The sequence below is a fragment of the Lissotriton helveticus genome, chromosome 5_1, assembly GCF_964261635.1.
Source record: "Lissotriton helveticus chromosome 5_1, aLisHel1.1, whole genome shotgun sequence".
In the NCBI taxonomy this organism is placed as follows: Eukaryota; Metazoa; Chordata; class Amphibia; order Caudata; family Salamandridae; genus Lissotriton; species Lissotriton helveticus.
In genome coordinates this window covers 492785433-492809913 of record NC_136065.1, presented here as the reverse complement: position 1 = coordinate 492809913, position 24481 = coordinate 492785433, and the positions used below count along the sequence as shown (strand labels likewise).

The following is a 24481-nucleotide window of genomic DNA, read 5'->3' as shown; positions in this document are numbered from 1 at the left end:
CTGTAACTTTTTCGCTCTTTCCTGAGATGGAAAAGGTTTTCCCAGATGCGTGTCGATTAATGCACCCAAGAGCTGGATCAATGTTTGCAGTACCAATTATGATTTTTCCCTGGTCAACGCGAGGCTTTTTTTTAAAGAGGTTAATGCAGGCCTCCATAGATCTTCTTGCCCCTTCCTTTGATGGTGCTTTGACGAGCCAGTCATCGAGGTATGGGTAAAGGTAGTGCCTTGCACTGGTAGTGTTGTCCCGCTACCAAAAATCTGAGGTATTTTCTGTGTTTTTGACGAATAGGTATGTGAAAAGATGCTTCCTGAAGATCCAAAGGGTCATATACTCTTTTTCTAGTATCATCAGGAGGACTTCTTTTAGAGAAACCATCCAGAAAGACCGCTTCTTAAGAATTTGTTGAGCTGTCTAAGATCCAGGATTGGCCTCCATTAACCTGTCTTTTTCTTTATCAGGAAAAAATTAGTAAAATCCTTGGTTCCTTTTGTGACTTGGGGACAATCGCTATAGATCCCTTGAGTAAGAGCTTTGAAGTTCCTGAAATTAGAGATAAGGTTCATTCTTTGGTGGGCGTACAGGAGGCCTCTGAATGAACACTAATATATGACCTGAATGAACGATGTGCCTCACCCATTTGTATACAGTAATACTCTTTCAAGCAGGAAAAAACTGAGAAATTCTCCTCCCGCCACAATCGTAAAGTAGGAGATGAAAGGGGGGTAAAGGTAGAGTGTCAAGCTCTCTTTTGTTTGTCACTGGTACATGACTGAGAGACACCTCTGTTTCTTTATTATGATCTTCCATATATCTGTTTCTGATTACAGTTGTAGGAGTACACTTGATCATATCCTGACTTCCTTTGAGGAAAGTATGAATGTTGACTTTCATACTGGTGGAATCCTCCACTGAAATTCTGAGATCTTCTTGAAACACCCATATCTATTTCAATACTGCAGAAGGCTCAAAGCCTTAGTCATATCTGTATCTAAATTTAGGCCTTGAAAGGCCTCACACTCATGTTTGCCAAAAGAGAGTAAGGTCATCAAAGGGCATATCCTAAATCTTTGATTGTACCTCAGGATGAAAGGCTGTGGATGTCAAACAATCTTGTCTTCTTAAGACCTTACATCCTGCAGGTTGCCGAAAAACTGTATTTGAGCCATTGCAGCATCAATAATAAAATAAGAAGTGAGTTCTCCTTCCTTAAGTTTAGCCCTTGCTGCCTACCTTTTATCATCAGGAATAAGTTACGTAAATGGTGCAATATAATGTCACATCTGATGATCATATCGCCCTAGAATTGCTAAAGCATTGGCAGAATTGATAGCGGTCACTGCCATAGATGAGGTTCTTTTACACAAATTATCTATAGCCTTACTATCTCTGTTTGGATGACTAGAAGATGTCGTGATCGGATTTTGTTCCTCTTTGGACCACTGAAGAGATAACTAAGGTGCCGATTAGGATGGCGGACAGACCTGCGTCCGTCCGCCACCCCCGAGGTGGAGGGACCGACAGCAGGGGCAGCGGCGGTCCCTCCGTTGCAATTAGGATGTGACCGCCACCCTGGCGTTCACATCTCGTATATTTTACATAGCGGCGGGTGCTGCTTTAAGCAGCACCCGCCGCAATGTAAAATATGCATGTTTACCTTTGGCATGCACAATTTGGCAGGCACCGCGTGGTGCCTGCCACCTTGTGCATGCCAAAGCAGGGGGTACCATAGGTACCCCCCATGTGCACCCCTCACCCCCCAACACCCTGGGGGCTCGCAACGGGACCCCAAAACCAAAAGACCACATGCTTTTCCACGGCGGAACAGCCACCGTGGAAAAGCATCGTGATATGGCTGGCGGTGTCTTGCAGACACCGCGACCATATCTGCCTACCACCACCGCGGACGGACTTGCCGTCCGCCGCGGATCTCACCGCCATCGTAATGTGGCGGGCGGTGTTTTCACATACCAAGGCGGTGAATCCGCATCCTCCAGGCCGGCGGTGGCTTCTGCCGGCCCGGAGGATGCGGATTCACCGCAATCCTAATCGGCCCCTAAATCTGGCTTAGTATGCCTGGTGAGCCACGCTGGAGCAGTATCAGGACTTTTATGCTTCTTCTCCAGATGAGGTATCACCGCTGGAACCGTGGGCAGAGTTTTCATTAGCTTAATGCTTTCTGACTATACAAAGTCCAAAATTGATACTGCCATTACAGACTTCCTTGGTTGTTCCTTAAAGTCGCAAATAAAACATTGTTGATCAATGGGTTTGATTGGTAAATCAAGTTTCTTTGCTGCTTTTTTTATTATAGAATGACATTTTAAAATATCATGTGTTGAGTTTTTTGACACAGGAGAGTCATTCAATGGAATAATGACATCGTCTATAACATTGTTTTGTCCTGTATCATCTTGTGGAAGTTCACCTTCCACCTATTCTTCACCTGAAAACATAGATGTATTGGGGTCATCATCATTCATGTCCTCAAGTGTTGGAGGAACCAGTGGTCTTTGAACCTCTTTAGGGGATGGCCCCTTTCGTGCTAGGGAAGGCAATGGTGATTGTTATCTAGGTGGAGTAGTAGGCAAAGGATTATGCAGTGGCAGAGGATTATTAGCTGGTTACTGCAGTAATATTCTTTGGAACGTGTCTACCATCTGTTGAAATGTAGTTAAGAAAGCCATAGGCACATGAACTAAGTCTGGCTGCCTGTATTGTTTGGGCAATCTATAAGACCTTGAAAGATGAGAAATATAATCCTGCTGATAGTCATATGCAGAATTTCATTCATTTTCCTCCATGTCGCCTTCAAAGTCTGGGACATATTTCACATTTAAATGTTTTGAACTATATGCAGACGAAGCATCCTAATTATTTTCTTGCTCTTGGTCAGATGGTAAAATATGAGTTGGTAGCAAAGATGGCACCATTGATGTGTCTGTTTCTTTTAAAGCTGCAGTTGATGGCATTGCCATCAATGACATCACAACCATTGACAAAACATCGACGATTGTAACAGTAAGACCTTTGCCGCTGGTGATGGCACAATCAAGACTGTTGAGGGAGTAGACGTTGACGTTGTGGTCCCTGTTGATGCTGAAAAGGTCACTGATGACAAAGTCACCATCAACAGCAAACTCTTCATTCAAGGGATCTCTGTCGACATCGATTAATCTGTCGTTGACTTCAAAGGTACTTTAGATGCTGGTGGCCTCATTGTCAACAGAGTAATCATCGACAAAATATCTGAAAATTGTATTTTTACAAATGTTTTCTTTTCCAAAACAGGTTGCTCCATGGACTTTGATTTAGACAAAGATTCCATAGAATAATTTTTCCCATGCTTAATGGTAGAAGAGGTGGCTGCTAGCACTGATCCAAACATGTCCAATTCAGCAAACTGAATAAGTCTCCTTTTTGCGATGCCTTCGTGGAAGTGATTGGAGGAGCACTTTTCATGAAAATCTTCCCCTGTAGAAGGGGGATCGCCTTTAGAAGAAGGCAAATTCTCCTTGGCCATCAGTTGCAATGCCAACCTACTCTTCTGCTTTTTAGGGTTTTAGAAGGAAAATCTGACAAATGTCACATTTAGATGCCCTACAACCTGGGTTAAGGCAATCAATACATTGAGAATGGGGATTATCACTGTCAATCTTTTTCAGGCCACAAAGAGAACAGGACTTAAAAAGTGTTTTTTTCTCTGTTATCCATGGTGACAGTTGGTGACTGATGGCTGTCAGAATTAAAGATCTCTCTGGTCCAGAAATTAATAGAATGTGCCTAAAAACAACCCACAGTACTTTAGCTAAAGATAGCTATGATTCAAAATCAGAGCAGATCAAGACAGTAACAGATTTTGAGGTTCAGTGACAAGTCAGGGTAGAGCTCTGCCATGGGATTCCCTCACACACAACGTGTTGTAGAAATTGGAGCTATGGCAGCCTCTAGGGGGGAGTAGGAGTTCTTAAACTTCTACCTCATAGTCTGAGGTTTGAGTGCTTTCAAATAAGGTGGATGGGCTACTAAATGTACAATGCTGTTTTAGGCCTATGGTAATTTTACACTGTATACTATATGCTCTATATTGTGACAGTTACTCATATTGTTCATTGGCAAGGAGCATCAGCAGTGTGTGTGCTCACTCTGAGCATTATGATTGGGAAGGGATGTCTTGTCTTTAATGGGCGGCAGGGAAGGGCCTTGTGGTTTGAATGCCAAGAGAGCGAGAGGAAATGTATATGATGAGAGATTGAGAAAAGGATAAAGAGAATGCCCCATGAATTCATTCATTAAACTGATACAGGAAAGACTGACACTCATAACAGTCCACTGGCATTGGATTCCCAAGTGTTGAAATTCAGAAAAGAGAAGAAGGTAAAGCCATCCCCACAGCCTAGCCACAGCAAAAGTCCAGCCTATCAGTGTCCAAAGCTCAACCCCTTATGCCATCATATACCCTACATCTTCTCAATAAAGCATGGGCGTAAAATCCGTTCCGCTCGCGGATTTTGCGGATTTTCGGTAAATTCGCAATCCGCGAACTCTCGCGAACTTGCCGAAAATTCGTAAAATCCGTGCGAAGCGGATTTTTTGCTTGGTCGCACTTGCCAACTAGAATACTATACAATTTCGCGGGAGTAAACACTTGCGAACACGTAGATGCGGCGGGCAGCGACAATCTCGCAACTGCGAGATTGCAAAATTTGCAATTTCGCACAAGAAATCCACCAGCAGGCAGCATAAACCTTGAAAATGATGATTTTTATCAGAATAACTCCTCAGGTTGACATTTGCCTGCACTTATTCTTTGCAGGGAGTCCATTTTGGGGGGTGGGGGTGGGAGGAAGGAAGTGCCCCACAGTCTCCAACTTCCTGTTCCTGTCCACCAGGCTCCTCCCAGTGCTTTCTTCATGTGCTGGTCACTTTGATTTGGATCTTGACCTGGAAGGATTACTTTTTGTGGATGCTGCTGAATATTTGGATTTTTGCAAAAATGAAAGCACTCAGCAGGTGCAAAAGTTCAATCTTATCATTAGTAACCATTCCCTGTAGTGCTTCCTGAGGGGCCCCTTCAGAGGTCATTTGCCTACTTGCAACTATTCTATGACCCTGCTCTGACCCTCACAGCAGGCTCAGAGAATAGCTACAAGTATACAACAAAGGTCCTGTTAAAAAAAGTACACTGCAACAGAAAGCAATTACAGACCAAACTGAAAGCCCTCAGCAGGTGCAAAAGTTCAATCTTATCATTAGTAACCATTCCCTGTAGTGCTTCCTGAGGGGCCCCTTCAGAGTTCAGTTGCCTACTTGCAACTATAGGCCACAAAGGTCCTGTGAAAAAAAAGTGCACTGCAACAGAAAGCAAATTACAGATAAGGAAGCAGGTGCCAGCCAGACTGGAAGTTTAAATTCAGTGACACATTAATCAACCCCAAATTAATTCATGTCAGTTGAAGCAGGGCAGGTGTGCTTGCTTTTTTTCACCCCCAAAATCTACAGTGATAAACCAACCAGAGGGTGGCAGTGATGTACCTGAGGGTGGCATGGGTGTACCAGAGGGTGGCAGTGGTGAAACAGAGGGTGCTGTGAACCTGTGATGATGAACCAGATGTAGAAACAACATAGTCGCGGCCGTTGCGAGCCGACAAGTAAGTTCGCAATTGCGAACTGGTACAGAACCCTCGCGAACTGGCAGAAATCCTTGCGAACACAAAAAAAAAAAATCGCGAGAGTTCGCGGATTTTGCGGATTGCGAATCCATAAATACGCAAGTTCGCGGATTGCCAATTCGCAAAATCCGCCCATGCTTATTCTCAATCCCCATGCCACCCCATCACTCAACAGCACCTTTGTGCAGCTCACATGGGAATCCAGAAAGTACTGCCTTCTAAAGTGCAGAGACATGAAGGTAGCATTCTTTTCATGCCTTGGTATCCAATGCCTGCCATGGGAATCCACAGAATTGCATGTGAGATGCTGGTAGGGAAGCAGGACTGGGTGGTGCTCTACGTTTTAGCTAGGGGCATTGGTTATTGGTCCAATGAGGAAGGCCAATGCCCAGGTTCTACCATCACATACCCATCTCCAATTTATTCATGATTCAACTGCCTACATATTCTCACAGAGTGACATTTCAAGGGGGACTAATGAAGAGATGCAGAGGGGCATATGGATAAAAGAAGGGCAAGCTTATCAAAGCATTCTCTTGAGATAAATAAAAAATGACAGCCATCTTAGAATTAGGTTTTCACTACCTTTACTGGAAACCCCATTCTGAAATGGCCACCAATTAGCATTATAACTGTGAAAGGTCGCATCACTGTGCGGATAGGCAGCCTGTCACTGTTGGACACCGCAAGCAAGTTCTATTAAATGTGCTTTACTAACAAGTAATCAGAGTGGCTTAATATAGCTGCCTTAAACGCGGGATTCTTCAGCGCATGCGTCTACTGCATCTACGTAGTACGACGTCTTTCGGTTTGGTTGGAATTCTTTGCAGCTGCGCAGTAGTACTTACGATGGCCGCTTGAACCGCACATGCTAATGCACATGCTGTGCAAAAACTAAACACTTGCACGTCTTACTAAACTGCTAATGCAATAGTTAAAATAAATGAAAGGGATTAGAGTAGAAATCAGTGGTATACCGTGCATTCATTTATTTTTGTGTTCTAACATGTTTTTCTTTGACTTTATTATTTGTTCGTATTTGGGCCTGGAGGGTGACTGAAATCTCCATTTTGCCGGGTTGTACCCAAGTGCATTGGACACTGTCAAACTTCAAGATGTGACATTGAAACTCTGCCAATTATAGTTTAACCAGAAGACACGCCTGGGAACATCACCTCTTGACCCGGAGAGGGGAAGGAGAAAAAGCCAAAAATTGTATACATTGTAGATAAAATTAATATGAAATGCGGGTGGAAATAAAGCATGGGAAAGTGAAATTAAGAGAACATAGAACAATAAAACCTAAGAAAATAACAGAAGCAGGGGATTCACGAATATTGAGACATTGGGGGGGTGGTCCATACACTGAGAATAGTATAACTAAGGTAGGCTCAGTCAGTTAGTTTGTCAGACTTGTCACAGACCTATCACCGACCCATTACTGAAGCAGACGACGGCGGATGCCACGGAGGTCAGAGACGCTGCTCGAGCACTCTGACAGAAGAATCGAGAATGGAGAGAGGGAGAGAGAAGAACCAGAGAGATTGCTGCAGAGGACGAACCTGTCTATCTAGATGGGGAAAGAATCAAGCAGAGCAGTACCTGAGAGGGGTGTGACGCTGGTGTTGCACTTAGAAGTTACCTGTCCCATCTTGTCCTGAACTGTCCTGAACTGTTTGGCTCCTGACTCCCTTTTTCCAGCTCCTTGGCCAGGGGTTGGTCCTCACACGATTCTAGGTAAATATAAATCTGCGTGGTATGTCCTTGTACCGTTTTCTCTTTCCACCCTTGCCAGGTACCAACGTCATGAGATTTTATTAAGTCTTTATGTTTTACTTTGATCGTTTTCTCCTTAAAAGTTGGTGTTTGACATGTATTGGTATTTGACTCACAAAATTACTGCATAGATAAGGCTTTTAAAACTCTCTCAAGTCTGTGGTCATTCTAAGAATTGAAGGTAAATGTCATTTCTACCTATTCTGCTATCAACCTGAACCATTGACCAGAGGATATTGAGAACTAAGGTGATAAGGTTTGGTAAGAAATAGTGTAAAGGTAAAATTTATCACAAGGTTATGTATGCGTGTTCGTATGGGCCCAGGTGAGTATGGTGTTTTAGAGTAAACCCCAAGCTGGTAAATTCGGCTCCATTACAACTAAAGCATCTTATAGCTAGACCAAAACATTTAATGCTTAAAAATGTGTGTGAATCCACCTTTTTACAGTGCTTGTCTAATCAACCATTGACTTTTAAGCACAAGTTCAATACCAATAATGCATTCATTGTCCGCTTCCTAACACTAGTACTAAGCTAGATTCAGGGCATGAAAAGAGGTAAAAATGTTGACCAAGACAGAGTAAACATTCTAATTTTATGGACTGGGGGAAGATATTTTGTTTGCAGAAGAAAATAAAAATCTTAAATACGTAAATAAAATTTCAAGAAGCATTGGCAAAACAAATATTTTATGCCGTGGAAATGCAAGTACAAAGCTATTGGGCTTTGCCAATGTTTGTTTTTATTTCATTACCAAAAATAAACTCACCCCTATGATGTCATTCTAAACTCTAAAAATGACTGACCTGGAAGCCTACAGCTCATTTAAGATAGCTATTATCAAAAAAATAGAACTACACCATGGAATTTCTGACTACCAGGTAAATAACAGTAAACATCTCCGCAAGAAATAGAACACCTAGAATGAAAGTGGTCATTTGTCCAGAAATCCATAGGCTCCTTCACTGGGAATGCACTCAAAATCAGGAAAAATATGCAAAGTGCTACACTTTGAGGGGATTCAACAGAGATGTATGGTTCTAGTTACAAAAGTAGTATGTATGTAGCCCATGAGCCAGTGTCAATGGCATTTTGACTGATTAATGAATCGTTTGTAGCCGTAATGGGGGTTTAGTTTGCGTCATTGAGGGTATTTGTCACAAAAAGGTGCATCGACAGGAGAAGGTGATGAAAGAGAAAAATTCACCGATCCACTGCGGAATGGGGAATTTTTGTGCTGAAGGAGCACAGCCCGACTAGGAACAGTACAACAGAGCGCTGTTCATTCATATGTAGGCAAAACATAGTGTATCACCAGGAAAAAGAGCATGTTGAAATATCTTTGGTGCAAAGTTAGGATGTTAGTTCAATACTGAATGTCCTGTGCAAACATTAGAGTCCTATGTGGCCATTTGCGTTTGTCTCACATTGTTCATCTCTTATTAGTGTGTGAAACACTAGGATAATTGATTCAATACATTTTACCACTTGCCAAATGTGACATGATGCAGTTCGTTTTTTAGATTCGGAGGACAATGGCAGCTTGGAAAGGTGGATTTCTGAACTATAGAGACATTTACGTCCATTTGAGTGATCGTAACACTGTCCATGCAGCACAAAGAGTAGAGTGGCAGATTTACAATAACTGGTGCATCCCTGCATATCAGCAGGGATGCACCAGTTATTGTGCGCCATGCCTCCCCCACCATGGATGCGCCGCATTTACAATGTGGCGCACCATGAGGCAAAAACGGCACAGATGCGTGACGTATCTGTGCGGTAAAAGCGGCGCCTTGCTGGAGTTGCGTCGCATGCGCGACGAAGCTCCAGCAATGCTCTGGGGGCCCCATTCTTACGGTGCTGCATCAATCCTTACGCCTGCTTCAAGCAGGCGCAGGGTTTTGACGCAGCATGGGCCCAAAAGGGACTGAGTGAAATCTTGTTGATTTCACTCAGCCACTTTTAGGAGGCGTTCTTCTCCAGAACGCCCCCCCCTGCGCAGGAACGCCTCCTTCTGGCATAGGGCTTTACAACGTGACGCATCTCCCAGATGCGTCACATTGTAAGTAGCCCACACCATGGCGCATCTTTTGTGCCGCCGCTGCGTCACAAAAGTCGCGCAACGGCGGCGTAAAAGGGGCGCAAGGGGCTTGTAAATCTGCCCCAGGGTGTTTATGGGACTGGGATTTCCACGCACACTCGGAACGCAGAGGCTAATAACAACCAAAGGTAATATGTATTGTGCTATAGAAAGACAATTCCACATTCCTCTCAACGTGTCTTTAAAGGCAGGTCTTTAACAGGTAATTTACACAGCACACTGTATACTACAGGGAGCAGCCTATGCTCTTGGCATACTGCAAAGCCTTTATATATTTTCTTGACATGCACAATGGCCCTTTCATCAGTGCATTATTATGTACAGAATACAACGAACTTGGCTTAATTATTCAAGTTTTAAAAGACAGCTCTTATCTTTGTATTGATCTTAGCTGCAGGCACACAGCACCAATAGTGTGAGCAGTTTGTGAAAGCCCAGACTTTAGAGAGTGTATTTTCTTAAGAAATCTATCTTAACAATGTGAAATCAGCTGTGTGCAGTAAAATATAGTATTAAGGCACGCGGCAGGTGCGATACAGCAGAAATGATGTAATAATTGCCATGGTTAACATTTTACATCTGATTTAATGCTACTAGTTGGCATCCCAGGAAAACAACTGCGACGGGGAACAACACATTACAAGATGGCCGCACACATGCGTGGCCATCTTGGAACGGGTTTGTTAGCATGAAAAAGCAAAACCTATTCCAAAAACTTTGCAATGCTTGCTAACATCTGAGAATCATTTAAAAAAAACATTTGAACATGGCAACCTACAGAATCCGGCGACCAACGTAGGAGTAAGGCTGTAGGGAGAGAGCAAATATGTGCTTTACATAAAGTGTGGGTGAGTGAGTCTCCTTAAGCAAAAGTGAGTGAGAGAAAATAGTCCCTCATGCCCTGCAAAAAATATCAGTAGTATAAAGATATAACACAACCAATTAAAACACAGTGAAAACAAAAGCCACCTTTGGTCTGGCAAAAATAAGAATAGGGAGGAAAGTGATCGAATCAGGAACAGAGAGCCGCGACAGCAAAAAAAAGAAGCCCCCCCCCCGTGAGGACATTACGCCTACGAAACCTCACTTTGGCGTCCGGCATCATATCTGAAGCCTGATCGCAGTGTCCCACAGTACTGAGACACTGATGATCGGCTATGTTCATCCCGAGACGATTCTCCAACTGTGGAGTCCGTCTCATTTTCCCACACCTGAGACTGCATTCCGAGCCTTGATTCCTACTCTCCCTCCGGGGCCTCCCACTGCATTCTAACTACTTCTCACGGGCAAGCCTGCTCCTTGAGCAAATTATTCAGGTTTCTTAAAACTTTGCTGAGCCGATTTCCTTTGTCTTTATCCTACCTCAACCTCTAGCCCCGTGATTATTATCCTTATTTTCTTTTTTATTATGCTGACATTTTTTGTTAAGTTTTACAATAAAGTACATGTTAAAACAAAATAGGTAAGAGCAATACATTGTTAATATGTACTTGAGAAATATTGTAATAATAAGTAATAATGAATACATATCATTTATGGTAACTACAGATGAATACATATGAAATATGTAAGTAGGCATATCATATAAAATATAATTAAATAAATAACTATAAATATTGAGCAATGAGCATGACACAGAGAAGAATTGATATAGCATATTTTTTTAATAAATAAATAAAACATACATGAATCAGACATAAATATGAGACAATAACTCCATAAGAAATCATTAAGAGAAGAGGAAGAAGAAAGTGCTATCATAGAAAATACTCACCGTGCAGGGTATAAAAATTAATAGGTTGAAAAAGAATAAAGAAATAATGTAAGCAAGAAAGCGAAGAATAAGAAGATAAAATGAAGATAGTAGATTTGAAGAATAATATGGAGAGGTGATGCCAGAGTAAGGAAAGGGAAGGAAAAGGAACAGGAAAGGGGAAGGAGTGCTAAAGGAATACGCTAAAATGCAAGAGATAAAACCAGTGGGGATGAGAACGACTTAATATATAATGGTGTAAGACATTGAATTAGTCTGCTTGAGTGTGTATATTTGGTGAAGCAGAGGAGGCAGAGGCATCATCAACTTCAGCTTTTAGAAAGGGAGACCATGTCTGGAGAAACATATCGGCTACATACTGGAGGTAATATATTGTACGTTCATGCAATGCCATCTGCATCATTATCACTAACCATTCCTCTGGCGAGGGTGGGGATGATGATTTCCAATGGCGCAGAATACACATTTTTGCTGTGGCCAATGCAGTATGGAAGAGACAAGTTTGTTGATTAGAGAGCTTTGGGGAATGACGTAAGTCATGTAAAAAAATATTGGCAGATGTAAGTGGTAGAAGTAAAGGCATTGTGGAGTGTAAGGTTTTACCAATAAAGGTCCAAAAAGCCTGTATTTTGGACAAATAATAGGAGTTGTTTCACAACCAGAGGTAGAACACCTCCAACAATCGACATGCAGAAGTAGACCAGCTTTATGCAGTTTAACCGGTGACCAATGCCAGTCATGGAGAATTTTAAATATACAAAATTTAAGCCTTGCTTCACGAACTTCTTTATGTAAACCCTCTAGTAGCTGTTCCCATTCAGTGGCTGTATAAGAAGTAGATAAACGGGATTGCCATTTAGTTTGAAGATTATGAAATAGAGTTTGTGGAAATAAGTGAAGCGTAAAGGTTTTATAAAGGCCAGAGGTCACTCCTTTATGTTTTCACCATATTTTTAAGTAGGATAGTATTGGAGAAACTTGAAGCAACCAAGGGGGAGGTTCCAAATATTTTTTCAAACATTGTTGAATTTGAAGATATTTAGAGGAATGTTGTATAGGTAGATTAAAATCCTCCCTTAGTTGTGAGAAAGATTTGAAGTCGCCATTATGAAGAAGTTGATCTGGGGAGTGGATGCCAGCTGCCTGGTGCCTGCTGCCTGCCAAAAGGCCAAGATAAAGTACGACCATTAATACGAATACCTGAATTATTCCATAAGGGAGCCGCGACATGGATACGAGGATTCAAATCCAATAAATATGTCCTCTTTGCCAGGATTTGTGCATAACTGATAAAATCGGGTTTTTGGGATCAGAACGGCTAGTACCACTGCCATACAAAAGAGAGAGACCTGAGTCTGTGGATAAAAGATGGCGCTCAATATAAACCCATTGTGGAATATCTTTGAATCCTGGTAAAAAATAAGAGAATTGAGAGATATGCAATGCAAAGTAGTAGTGTTCAATTGATGGAAGACCCATTCCTCCATATAATTGGTGGTCTTTTACTTTTGTCATTGCAAGGCGTGGCCTAGCTGAACCCCATATGAAGGTCTTAATCTTGGAATCTATTGATCGAAGCGTAGCTAGAGGAATCTGAAGGGGAATCATGCCTTAAACATTAATGAACTGGGGAAGAGTGACCATTTTGATAGCTTGAACATCTACCCCAAAGAGATAACCTGAGTTTTCCGTTTGTCAAAATCACGCTGCATCTGAGATAGCAGAGGAGCTAGATTGTCTGCAACCATGTTTTCCAGACCTTTCCAGACCTTTATTAACTACAATTCCTACGTTTTTAAGGTGTGAAGACTGCCAGTGAAAAGGAAAGCCATGTACAGCTGCCTTTGTAGTGCCATCGGAAATGGGTAAAGCCTCTCTCTTGTCCCAATTAATTTTGTAGCCTGAAAAAGAAGAGAAATCATTAATAATTTGAAGGAGAAACGTAAGAGATTGAGGAAGATTGGTAAGTGTAAATAAAATATAATCTGCATATAAGATTTTAGAATATCCAATTGGAAGGGGAACACCTATTATTTGAGCAGAGTGTTGAATTGTAGCAGCCAATGGTTCCATTGTTAAAAGAAAAAGGAGGGGGGACAGAGGACAACCCTGGCGAGTTCCTCTCCGAAACGGAAATGTATCAGATATAAAACCAACACAATTCACCTGAACAGAAGGATTTTCATAAAATAAGCGTACTTTAGCTATAAATTGATCACCTAAGCCAAGTTGTTGCATTATTGTAAAAAGATAATCCCATTTATTGAGATCAAACGCTTTTTCTGCATCAAGTGAAAGGGCTAATGCATCTTCTGAAAGATGTTTGGCAGACCACAATGTATGGGCTAACGTACAGAGATGATTCCGAGAGGAATGCCCCGGGACAAAGCCAACTTGAGTGAGATGTATCAGAGAGGGCAAAACCTTGAAAAGTAGAAGAGAATACTATCTACAAGTCATCTAACAATGTTTGAATACATAACATGCAGAAGTAGGCAGATTAGATCTGATATGACAGTAATGAATGAAAAACAAAAATGAATAGAATTTCTACTATTAATTGTAGCTAAATATATGAGTAATCAATTAAGTAGCTGCAAACTATTCAGACCCAACCATATTTGAATATCATAATATGTAAAGTCAGACAAATTAACTCCATTATTAGTATCAATTGAGGGAGACTAAGAATAAATACAAGGCCTACTGTTAACTACATCGAAACATATGAGTAACCAATTAAATAACAGAAAGTTGTTCAGTCCGCATCTGAGGGAGTTTTAAGAAGAGACTTGGATTTGTCTCTATGCGGATCTTGTGTGGAGGTAGAGACAAATTGCACAGCTGAATTTTTATCGTCGTGGGTGCGGCTGAGTCTTTTCCAAGTCCCTACCACGGTGTCTAGAATCACGAAGGTTTCATCGTCTATACTCAGGTAGCTGTGGTGAGAAAGAAGAGGATGATTGAAGTTGGTCATATTGTGAGGGCTGCGTTTCCATGTATTGAGGTTTGATACCGTCTAGGAATCTCTGTAGATGTGCTGGATCGTAGAAGTCTTTAGAAACTCAGTTTCTGGTCATACGAAAGTGTGCAGGCTCAAACAAACCATATTAGATGTCTAGTTGTCGCAATTGTGGGCGCATGGAGAGAAATGCTTTCCGTCGCTCATTCGTTTCCTTAGAAAAATCAGCTGCCATGTGGATTATATGACCCTCGAAAGAAAAAGAACCTTGTGAGCGAGCTGCAGCCAACAGTTGTCTTGCCTGTTCATGACGAAGAAAACAAGCAATAATCGGTCACGGACGCAGTGCAGTATCTTTACGTGGGGGACCAATTCTGTGAGATCGCTGGATTTCCAGAGGTGGATTGAAAAAAATACCAGACAGGTTTGGGAGGAGATTGCAAAGTAATGCTCTAGTGTTTTGTCCTTCAATATGTTCAGGTAATCCAAAGAAGCGGATATTGTCTCTTCTGCTGAGGTCTTCCAAGTCAATGATTTTGCTGTGAAGATAGAGAAGATCTTGGTCTTTGTTTTGAATTGATTCAAGACGATTTTCCATTTCCAGAACCCTGGAATCAAGATCTTCAATTTTGGCATGGAAACTTGTAATGTCTGCTCTAATTGACTTGGTTTCTTCAGCCAAGGTTGTAATTGTGATATCCATGCCTTCTAATTGGCGACTGACCCCAGATTTCTCATGTAATATATGTTGCATGGTCTCCGATGATGCATGTGCAGTAGTGGTGGGCGAAGTCTGAGGCAAATTGGATGAAGAAGATGTATTCCCTTTCATTGGCATGGTGTTAGATTGTGTGGGAGCGTCCGCGAAGAGAGGTTGTTTAGGATTTTTGTTTCCTTGCTTATTAGCAGGCATAGCCTTTTTGATGGAAACTTTGAAGTAGCGTAGCGGCATTGTTTCGTGGTATGAGGTAATTATATATAAAACGTACTATAGAAGACAATTGAGGAGATACAGAAAAATATCTGCAATATTATGACAGCTGGCAAATGCGTGTACGATAAATGTAAACAATTAACAATACATCATTTACCTTTACATTAGCAGCCAGGCGTTAATATGTGTTAAAGACAGTTCCATTTGAAAAGTAATCATGGCTTACCCCCACCTAAATTCATAGACTCATATATAATGACAAATATAAGCACACTTTGTAAAAATGCAAAAAGGTAAAAGGAGGGAGGCAAGTTATATAGTGACTTAAGTTGTACAATATCAAAAGATTCCCCTTAATCATAAGTGTGAGAGGGGGAACAATGGGTGAATTCCCAAGTCACATGAAAGACAGTGATATACAACAACAAAAAGGGTTGAGGCGTATTTGAAATGAAGGATACAGCCTCAGTTTCTCATAGCTATTGCATTACAGCAAAATTGACACCAATAGGAGACGCTGTGTCAGGAAGCAAAGAAAAGCCTCTCAAACTACATGAGGAAGCGTGCTTGCCGTGTCAAGTGAGGAGAAATGGCCTTGTCAGACTAGAAAGCGCGGCCTCAGACATGCCAGTCGATTAGTTGTGAAAGACGCTGGTTCCGCTGCCGTCAGGATAGAAATTTCCCAAGAGGCGCGGTTTTCTTGATGTGAGGCGGCGCGGTCATAAGGGAGTTCTTACCGGCACTTGGCGACATGAAGGCGCGGCCTTGTGAGGAAAAAATGGCGTGGCCTAAAGCAACGCGTCAAGCAGGGAAACACGAGGTAGAACAGATCCGTGTGAGCACCTCTAGCACCTCACTGACGCTCAATGTCGGAAAATCACCTTAGCGGTCACCGTATGTCAGTAAATTCAGCTGAGTCCATCTTCAAGTCTTCTGCCTATGGATGGGCAAGAACAGGAGTCTCTTCAACCGCCGGTAAGTAAGGAAATCCCGTCAGGGGTCCTTCCCGCGGAGGAGCTCACCTTTCAGGCGGCGATCTTCCTGCGTGGCCAGACCACGCCCCCCCCCAATTATTATCCTTATTAATGTTACAATTTGGTGATTTTAATCCTTAGGGCATCCGCCCTCTATTCATGAGAAGTGCACCACGGTTAGCGCTACTGCACTCTTCCATTTCAATTTGCCAGCATTATTCTACTCTGAATATTGATTGTTTCCCCTGTAGAAACCAACCTCTCTCCCCCTCCCGGGCAATATTACTCTGCAGCATCTTCTTGCTCTACTCAATAGATGTTATTTATACACACAGGCACTGCTTTTTGATAAACCAGTATATTTTCTATGTATCTTCTTCATTTCACTTATCAAATTGAGTCATTTAGCCCCCGAGCAAACTTCCCCCTTTATTTACCAGTCCCCCAGATCGTCTACAGTCCTGATGAGATCCTCCTATCCCTCATAGGGTCAAAACACCATCAACATAGACCTTTTGTTCTAAAAAAACATACACTCTGGGATTTCCCTAGTGTTATTGTGTTTCTCTGGTGCTTTGACTGAATGTGTCTAACTATTTAATACCAATGTACCATATATTTGTTGGTATTTTCCTTTTTAGGTCGAGCCTGTGAGACTCGTTGTAGTGGAGTACGGAGTAGAAGCCCCGCCTACTCGCCACCCATGTTTGTCATTGGCTTGTCTTTGTGCTTCATATATGAAGCTTTTGTTTGGTTAATAGGCTTGTTAGTCCCTCCATAGTAGAGCCTCCTGTTCATTTGTCACCTCCTGTGGCGACTAGCCCCTTTACTTCAGGTGTTACACTGAAAGGGTTTTTTTTAGTCATTAAGCTATCTTTTCTTTATTGGGTTTCTTACTTGCATGCACGATGTGCTTTGCTACATTCAGCACGCCATGCCCACTTTCTGCTGTATTTGCCTGCCCCACTACCATTCCGAGATCGCAGCTTTTTATTATTATTTCTTTCTCGCGGCCACCATTTCCTTTCGTTTTCATTACTTATGTTACAATCTCGGCACCGCGCGGTTGACACGATTGAATAAAAAAAATAGAAAATAACGTAGCAGTTTTTTCTTCGACAGACGTTTTATTCAATGATTTTCCCATGCAATAAAATTCTCATTTGTTGCGAACACAATTTGAATCTTACTGTCTTTAACAGGAGTGAGAGGGAGCTACAGTAGTCAAAACAACGTGGCTCCTTTGTGGGCTGCGGTTCTTCACCATTAATAAAGGAAGACACACCGGCAACATGGGAAGTCTTTTATTGTTATTCTTATTCTTTTATTGTTGCCCCCAATGAAAAGAACAATTGTTACTTACCTGTAAACAGGTGATTCTCCAGTATTGGTGTCTTTCATAGATTCACATGCTTGAATATTCCCCGTCGTCGAAGTGGGAGTCCCAAGGTAAATAAAATAGCAATAATTCTAAATATATAGATATATATGAAAACATAATACATAATAAAAGAAGAGGAAATACAACTGAAAACCTCCAAAACGATTCCTACATAGGAATGCATGGCAAAGAGAAAAACTACTTGTAACACATTAGTGTCATTATGTTAGTCCAAATTACAGCCAATCAGGCGCAGGCACCCTCTAGAACCTTCTCCTCAGAAGCTCCAGCCCTAGACCAAGAGTGTATGAGGAGAAGAGAGCCTCTGCGGGGAGGAGGGTGGGTCGCATGTGAATCTATGAAAGACACCAATACTGGAGAACCACCTGTTTACAGGTAAGTAACAATTGTTCTTCTCCAGTATTAGGGGTGTCTTTCATAGATTCACATGCTTGAATAGAATAGAAAGCAGTAACCTCCGAGAGCTGAGATTGCTAGGCACATATGGAAAAAACCAAGACAGTAATAATAATACAGTCATGTAAAACATCATTAGCAATCACAGCAAAAACACCCAGGAGGGGGGAACAGAGGCTCACCTTAGTGGAAAAGATGACGAAGTACTGCCTGTCCCACTGCGGTATCCGCTTCATTGATGGCATCCAAGCAGTAATGCTTGGTGAAGCTGTGTCTGCTGGACCATGTCGCAGCACGGCAAATCTGATGCAGAGGCACACCAGCAAGCAAGGCAGTGGATGAAGACATCGCCCTCATAGAATGTGCCCTCACTGAAGACTGCAATGGTTTGCCAGCTAGTTGATGGCAGAAGGTAATGGCTGAAGAAAGCCCCTTACGCAGTCGTCCGTAAGCAATGAACAGTTGATCGGACTTGCGGAAGGAGGCAGTTCTGGCAATGTAAAATTTAAGGCATCGTTTGATGTCCAAAGAATACAAGCACTGCTCCGCCGGAGACTCTGGGTCCGGAAAGAAAGTTCGTAGGAACACAGGCTCATTCAGATGAAAATCCGTAGGCACTTTAGGTAGGAAAGAGGGGTTGGTGCGAAGCGCCACTCCGTTAGGTTTGAACTGTAGATAAGGCGGCTTGACAGTAAAAGCGTGAAGGTCGCTCACGCGGCGAGATGAAGTCAAAGCCAAAAGCAGCGCAACTTTCCAGGTGAGGAATTTGATATGCGCCTTATGGATAGGCTCAAATGGTGACTTCATAAGTTAAGATAGGACAACATTGAGGTGCCAAGATGGAGGAGGCCGCCGAACAGGTGGGAACTTGCGGAAGAGCCCTTTGAAGAATTGACGGATAATTCTAGACGAACAGAGGGAAGAAGATCCATCATATCGGAAACGAGAGATTGCAGCTAGGACAACTCTCAGGGTAGCATGTGAAAGTCCTGACTGATCGAGACTCAAGAAGAACGGAAGAAGCTGCTCCGGAGTGGAATGGATGGGATGAAAATTTGCTGTCACGCACCAATGACAGAATCTCTTCCACTTGAGTTTGTAAGTTTTGATGGTAGACGGAGCCCTAGCATGAGCAAGGATGTCCCTGCATTCCTGAGATATGTTCAAGTCTGCAAATTCAAGGTGCTCAGGTTCCATGCCAACAATTGTAGCGTGGAAGGGTCCGGATGGCACACTTAGCCCCTGTCCATTGTTAGGAGGTCTGGACGGGGACGCAGAGGAATGGGCTTTCACTGGGACAGCAGAAGCAATTCTGAAGACCATGCCTGTCTGGGCCAACGAGGTGCGATCAATAGGATGTGGCAGGGCTGCCTCCGCATCTTCCACAGCACCCGCGGTACTAACGGAATTGGCAGAAAAGCGTAAGCGAATAGATCGCACCAATCTATCAAAAGGGCATTCCTGCACGACCCGGGGTGGGGATGCCAACTTGCGTAAGACGGGCATTTTCGATTCTCCGGTGTTGCAAAGAGGTCTAGAGCTGGGCGACCCCATCGGTGGAACACAAGATCCAGAGTCGGCTGGTGCAGTTCCCATTCGTGTGTTGAGGAAGAGGACCTGCTTAGAGAGTCCGCCAGGATGTTGGACACGCCCGGCAGATGGACAGCTGTCAAGGTGATCTGATGACGTAGAGCCCAATCACAGATCAACTGGGCCAAGCGAGACAGATGTGGAGACTTGGTTCCAGCCTGTTTGTTCACGTAGTACATGCTGGTGGTATTGTCCGTTTGGATAAGCACTGACTCCCCGTGAACTACAGGTAGGAATGACTTGAGCCGTAGGAAGATCGCCATCAACTCTAGCCTGTTGATATGCCACATGCGTTGGGGCGGAGTCCACTTGCCTTTGATGGTTGGCTTTGGAGATGAGCGCCCCACCCCTCCAGAGAGGCGTCCGTCGTGAGCGTGAGATCTGGTGCGTGAACGAGGAACGACGTTCCCGTCTCCAGATTGGGTGGCTGCGCCCACCAAAGCAAGCTTTTTCTCATGCGGGCTGTGACAGCAATCAGGTCGTTGAAGGACCCGGAGACTTGACGCCACTGTAAGTCCAGTTCCTCCTGAATGGGACGGGTTCGCAATCTGCAATTTGGGATCAGTGCGATACAAGATGATGCCATCCCCAAAAACGACTTTAACATCCGAACAGAAACGGACTGTCTTTTTCGAATGAGGGAGACTAGACGAAGGATCTTCTGTCGACGCTCGTGCGAGACGAACGCTTTTGAAAGTTTCGTGTCTAGGATCGCTCCCAAGAAGTTTCTGGTTTGCAGAGGTGCAAACTGTGACTTTTCAACGTTGATGGTCAATCCCAGGGACTGAAACATTTGTTGGCAAAGACGAGTGTCCTGACATAGTTGATGGTGGGATTGAGACTTGAGGAGGCAATCGTCTAAATATGGAAAGATTTGAACTCCTTGGAGACGCAGGTGAGCCACCACAGGGGCCAGTACCTTCGTGAACACACGAGGACTGCGCCTCTCACCAGGCCTGGTCACCCCCTTGCTCCTCCTGCCGCCTCCTGCCTGCTCCTGCCTGCCAGCCTCGCCAGCCTTGCCGCCTTTTTTCGCCGCAGACGCCCCCCTGTCCCCCCGAGCGGCCCAGCCTCAGCAGAGCCGCCCGCTCGGCAGTTTCCCGCCGCAGCTCGCCACAGGCCCAGCCCACCACCGGCCCATTGGCCGAGCCGCTCCCGCCGCCCAGCTGACCCGCCCTCTCGTCCCCCTTCTTATGACGCCCCCAGAGCGACCGCGCAACGGACGCGCGCAGCCGGAGCACCGATTGAGCGCCTAAGGTGCGCCAAAGGTAAGCCCGTCTACGCCCGTCCGCGCCTGGACCGCGCCCAGCGCCAGGACCCCTGGCCCCCGCAGACCCCATCCCACCCGCCGGACGTACGACGCCGCCACCCTCAACGCACTCAACGCCGGACGAATCCCAGGATGCTACCGAGCCACCCCGAGACGCACCCACGGACCCTTCTGCTGCAACGTCTGCAAGTTCACCTGCATCTGGACCAGCAATACTCCTGCACCAACCAAGACCAAGACGAGCAACAGCAGCTTTGGGGATGACAAAAGTCATTGGCGTTTAGGAGTGGATCCGCGATAGGAGGACTTTCCCCTATAGGGTCTGGAGGGCTGCTGACGAATCTGCTGAGTGGATGTGTAACGCTGGTTGCCCTGATTGTAGGAGCGGTACTGTTGCCCTACTCGAAAATTGGAAGAAGTGCTGCGTCCGCGCGCACCTCGAAAGGACTGCTTCCGGAACTGCAACGTGCCCAAAGACTTTGCCGTATCAGTGTACTTTTTAATGGACTCCAGGGCGTCATCGATGTGAGATCCGAAGAGCGATTCACCATCATACGGCATATCAAGTATCTTGGATTGGACTTCCTGCCGGAAGGAGGTGGATTTTAACCAACCCTGGCGTCGGAGGGCAGCTGCACTTGCAAGCAGACGGAAACCAGTACTAGCAATATTGACTGCACAGTCGATCATTTCTTCCGATGCTCTCTGCCCATCGTGAAGAATCTGCTGAGCGTCCGCCTTGGAAGCTTCAGGTGTGAGATCTATTAATGCAGATATGTCCGACCACATCCGCCGGTCATAGCGTCCCAAAATGGCCAAGGCATTGGCTGCTCGGACAGAAGAGGAAGCCATGGTTGAAAACTTGCGGCCAATAGCGTCTAGGCGTCGACCCTCTCTATCGGGAGGTGCGGTAATAGGAGACGCTGGGTTCCGGGCTCGACGCTGTGCAGCCTGAGTTACTACTGAGTCCGGCTTAGGGTGAGAGATCAAGCATGCCCGAGAACCAGTTGGGGCCTTGTATTTCTTCTCAAGGCGCGGTATTTGAGCAGGTAAGGAGTTTGGAGCTTGCATGAGTTTAATTCCCTCCTTCCAAACAAAATCGATTATTGGAATTGTGTGGACCTGCTTATAAGGCTTATCTTTAAAATCATAGAGGAAAAAGCCCTCCTCACGTTGCGATCTAGGCAATTTGAAACGTAGAGCCGCTTTATCCATTAGTAGATGAAAACTGGTGATATCTACAGGAGGTGAGTCACCAGAGTTTCCTGGCTGAGGAGAGGGCGTCTGCGTTCTGTAATCGTCCCACTCCGCCATATCCTAGTCGCCTGCATCCTCGTCCGAATTGTCATGGACCTCTCCTTCCTCATGTTCTGGGACCGCCTCATCATCCACATCCTGCGGATAAACCGTAGTATGGATCCTGATGGACGTCTGCACCTGAGACGAAGTCGTGGGTGGTTACGATGGCGGAAGAGACGGTGGAGGCAGTACAACGGCAGCAGGAGATTGTACAGGAGTACCTTGCGGTGTTGCTGGGAAACGACGGTTGTAATAATCCAGCATATGTTGGAGATTTGAGATCAAGTTTAATGGAATTGTAGCCATAGGCACTTGGACCAACTGTTCTTCAGGTTGAAATTCTTGGTCTCCGCCATCTTCGTCAGTGTCAGACTCCTGACATTTGATAATCAAATCAGAGGGACTATGGGCCGCCCAAACGTGTCACCTTCATTTTCAGAGTCAGTGTCATGCTCAGAGGTAGTGGCAAACATTGGAGAAGGTGGTTGCAGCTCTGGAACAGAGAACTGTTGGCTCGGAGCCTTATTGCGCCGATGGGATGAATCAGCAGAGGATCCTGAAGTCTGCAAAGGCACTAACGGCAATGAGGCAAAAGAAGCCGGTGCCACAGTCGACGGCGCCGCCGACGGTGCTGATTTGGCTTACCTGTTAAAGTCCGTAATCCATACATTACAACCCCCCACCCTGCCCTTCCCCCTCCCTACGTCACCGCCCTGCAGTTACACCTACCACCGGCCGTGGCTGATCACCTGTGGCCTTTGCAGCTGGAAAATGTTTCGCGTAAGCAGTGTTGGAAATAAAATAAGCATTTGCAATGCAATAGGTCTCACATTTACGCGAGTTTGAGCTATTGGCATTGTAAATGACAATGGGGGATATTCACAAGGAAGTGGCAGAGAGAGGCGTTAGCCTTCTTAGCTTAACACCTCTCTCTGCCACTTCGGAAATGCAAGGCTGCACCATAGTCACACAGATATGGTGCAGCCTTACGTTTCCCCATGCAATGGTGCTAAGTTTCACAACTTAGCGCCAACACAGGCACCCTTGCACCAGAGTGCAAGGGTGTCTGCAAGCAGGGAGGTTTGTTTATGTACAGGAAGGTGTCCCTTCCTGCACATAAACAAACCTAAAATGCCAGTTTGTAACTTACATGTGTGCTGCTTCATGCAGCACACATGCAAGTTACAAAACGGCATTTGAAAAAAAGGTTGGTTTATGTACAGGAAGAGACACCTTCCTGTACATAAACAAACCATGGCATTTTGCTTTTTCCATCTGTGCTGCTCAAGGCAGCACAGATGGAAAAATCAAAAACGAGGCGAAATAAAGCATTTCTCCTTGTTTTGCCAACGTAAGACAAGTGTTTTCCTGTCCTTCATTTTGGCGCGGCCTCCTATTTATACTGCCCTTGTGAATAGGGGGCAGTGTAAAAATCAATGGGTGTTGTGGTTGAACGCCCACCACAACACCCACCGCACGCCCCTTTCAAGCTAAACACAGCGTGAAAGGGGACCTTATTGACAAGGCAGGGATAAGCCACGTTAAGTGGCTTAACGCTGCCTTACGAATAAAGCGAGGCCCCTATCGCCACCACAATGTCACTGAAAGTGACGTTGTGGTGGCAATAGGGGATTGTGAATATGCCCCAATGTCTTTTATTTATGTCTTGTTTTTTAAACAGATAAAAGGGATTGTCATTTGCAATGCTAATAGCTGAAACTCTCGCAAATGCGAGACCTACTGCTTTGCAAATGCTTGTTTAGTTATGGCTCTTTCACTTGAAAATCTTTAAAAACTTCCCACAACTATCATAACAATGGGTAACCTTGAACATGCATTTTGCCATTCGTGCTTATAATAAACTCAATTCGGCTTAATAGGTTTCTACCACTTCATACTGGTTATCTATATGCACTTCTTTAGATTTATACTCGACAGTTATCTTCTGTCTTATTATTTTTTCCTTGTGTATGAGTTCCGTGTGCACGCTTGTTTAAAACCTATGTTGGATACTCAGGTTCACAGGGAGATTCGGGTTGCTCTTGTGTTAGAAAAATGAATTATAATACAAGCTGAGTTGGACCTATTGCTGTGGTTAAGTCCTTTGTGCCAGAGGGCATTTGATGTTTTGTTTATTTCATTAGTCTTGTGGGGGTCATTTAATACTGATAATCTTTACTTCTAGCGTTTAACCTTACCTGAAATGCTTGAGTAGGCACTCCTGATCATCTTGCTTAGGGTGTTGATAGTGTAATGTTAACATTTGCAGTTACTATTTTATAGTCATAAGGACTTTTCTTGAGCAGAAGTAGCTTTCAGAACAGGAACG

The 24481-nt window shown here is 44.2% G+C and overlaps 1 protein-coding gene across 1 annotated transcript in view; it reads right to left on the bottom strand.

The window, feature by feature from the left end:
• The window catches only part of LOC144754689 (protein-arginine deiminase type-2-like), a 641882-nt gene that overhangs the window by 333352 nt on the left and 284049 nt on the right, over positions 1 to 24481 (bottom strand). The window lies entirely within an intron of this gene.